This window comes from Vulpes lagopus, chromosome 2 (assembly GCF_018345385.1).
Source record: "Vulpes lagopus strain Blue_001 chromosome 2, ASM1834538v1, whole genome shotgun sequence".
Taxonomy (NCBI): Eukaryota; Metazoa; Chordata; class Mammalia; order Carnivora; family Canidae; genus Vulpes; species Vulpes lagopus.
The window spans coordinates 128,566,432-128,569,250 of NC_054825.1; the positions used below are offsets into that span (position 1 = coordinate 128,566,432).

A 2,819-nucleotide genomic window follows, 5' to 3' on the forward strand; every position below is an offset into this window, starting at 1 on the left:
TCTATAGTGTTTGCTGGACAATGGTATGGAATTTGAGAAAAGCAGCTGACAATTATCAAAGAAGCATTTTGGCCATCTTAGTAAAAGAATCACAGTTCTTAACTCTTCTGGGTCACAGCCCCCTTTGAAAACTTGCTGGCAAAAAAAAAACAAAAACAAAAAAACAACTTGCTGGCAATGGATCCTCATTCCCCAAAAATGCACACTCCCACTATTTCTGCATACAATTTCAAGGAGTTTAGGGGGATCTCCAACTTCAATCCAAGGTTCCCAGGTTCAAAATCCAAGAACTGGGCAATTGCTAACTTTTCATACAACTCAAAAAAAACCCCGTTTACAAACAATAATCATCCCTTACGTACATACCAACGCTTTATACTTCACAAATATTGATAGGCAGAGGAGGAAACTGAGGCACAAATTACAGAGTGATTTGCCTAAGGTCACTCGGCCAGCTGGTGCCTAGGCCGGGAAGCAAACCCAGCTCTTCCGACTCCGGGGCTCGTCTCCCCACCCTGGAGTTGCCACCAGAGCTCCCACCCCTCACTAAGGGGGCATAAGGAGAAAAAAGCAAAGTAGAAAGCCCACCACCAACCATCCCCCGGCGCCCTCTTGCTCCCCCAAATGGGTCTGGGCTCAAGTGGCCAGGAGTGCATTGAGGTACTGCAGCCGCCTGACCTTGATGAACTGCAGGTCGGAGAGGGCCCTCATGGTGTAGTCAGGACAGTATGCAAACAAGCAAACACCATCAGCTGGTTCTGGCTGCAGGTCGTGGTGGACCGACTGGAGCGAGGACACTGGGGACTGGTGAACCGAGGATGGCGCTGTCAAGGTGGACACTCCGTAGTAGGTGAAGGCTCCATTCTCGAACTTCAGGCCCTCTTTCCCGATCTCCACCTCAACCCTGCCCTGCAGGATGAGAATGAAATAATCCACCGGCTGGCTGCGCTGGTACAGGTAATGGTGTGCAGCCAGACGGTTGCTCTCGTCAAACCTCACTTCCTGGTTGACGCTGGGAGGTGCAGCAGGACCTTCTGGGAGATTCGCAGGGGGCTGAATACATCCATCTCTCGAGACAGGAAGCGCTGGGTGGCCAAGAGCAGCTGAGGCGAGATTTTCACTATATTCATCGTCAGACACCTTGAACAAGGAGAATTCCTCTTTTCACCGGAGGGGGGCACTCAGAGGAGCAGGCTTCTTCCTGACGGTGGCATCTCGGTAGTCCCCAGACTCATCCAGGATCTCAGACTTGATGATCTCCTCAATGACGTCCTCCAGGGTGACGAGGCCCAGCACCTCGTAGAAGGGGTCACCTTCATCCTCGTTCACCTTCTGCGCGATGGCCAGGTGAGACTTCCCTCATTTGAACTCCTCCAGGACGGCGTCCAGCTTGGGGTCCTTGAAGAGGAAGTGGAGCGGATGGTTGTAAAAGCAGGTGATGGTGCTGAGCGGCGTGCAGTCTTCGGGATCCACGAAGGCCAAGTCCTTGAGGTACAGCATGTCCACGACGTTGGAGCGCTCCGCCTCGTACACCGGGATGCGCGTGTGGCCACTCTGCATGATGCTGGCCAGGACGCCGAAGTCCAGCATGAAGCAGTCCTCGAGCGGCGTGAGCACATCCTCCACTGTCCGACAGCACAGCACGCCCTTGCTGAGGTCGCTATAGGTCGCCGCCGCCGTGGGCCAGCTCCAGCATGCGCTCGGGCAGCCGCCCAGGCCGCGCCGCCAGCTTCAGTAGCTGGCCCACGGGCAGCGCCACCGGCAGGGTCAGCGCCCACTCACGGCGGCCGGCACCACCTCGCCCACGAGGAACACGAGCCCACGCTGCCCAGCACTGCGGGCATGGCGTGCTGGCCGGCCGCGCGGTACAGCAGCACCGCCTGCATCAGGCTGGCCAGCAGCAACCGCGCGCCCTGGGCGCAGCCGGCCTAGCGCCCCGCGGGCTCCAGGCGCCGCGCCGCTGCACGCTCGGCCTCCGTGCCGCTCTCGCGCAGCCCCTGCACGTCGGCGGGCACCAGCACTAGCGTGCTCAGCTGCAGGCCCCACGCCAGCGCCGCCAGCGCCGCCAGCGCCAGCAGCCCCCCCGCCCCCAGGCCGAGCGCCCAGGGCGGCACCGCCTCCTCCTCCGCAGCCGCGCCGCCCGGCTCCACGCGCACCGCCAGCAGCGCCCAATGCGGGCGGTCGGCCTCGGCGCGCAGGCGCAGTAGCGCGCGCCACCACTCACCCGCCCTCGGGGCAGCCCGCCCCCTCCGGGCCACCCAGGACCGGGAGCTGTTGGCCAAGCCCAGGCGGAAGAGGCGCAGGCGGAAGGCGGCCTCCGGGGGGCCCGCGCCTCTCCTCCACGCGCCCACCCCGCGTCCGCATTTCCATCTTTCTCCAGACGCCCAGCCCTCGCGGGCCCGACGCTGCCTCCGCGGCGGCGATGCCCAGGCACAGCGCCGCGAGCAACCAGCCTAGACGAGCCGCCGCCGCTGCCATCGCCTGCTGCCCCCTCTGCCTATGTAAATAGTTATGACAGTTAACAAAGACACAGTAATACAGACCAGCGCGCAAAACAGGTAACAAGAACACGGTAACAGACAAATGTTCCAGTGCGGCCGCGGAGACAAAACAAAGCAACCCGAAGGGCTGGCAGCCGGCCCTCCTCATAGACGAGGACCCCGTCCTCCTACAGGTGAGGACCTCCGTCCTCCAGGCAGGGGCAAGGGACGTCTCCTCAAGACCCCCGGTCGACGGCCCGCCAGCGCGTCCGCCTAAGCCAATGCCGACCCAATACAGATTGGAATTGCTACAGGTACAGTACAGTTTAGAGCTCTCAG

The 2,819-nt window shown here is 60.9% G+C and overlaps 1 pseudogene; it reads right to left on the bottom strand.

The window, feature by feature from the left end:
- Positions 1–546: 546 nt before the first annotated feature.
- Positions 547–2,478, bottom strand: LOC121478209 (annotated as a pseudogene).
- Between the last annotated feature and the right edge of the window lie 341 nt (positions 2,479–2,819).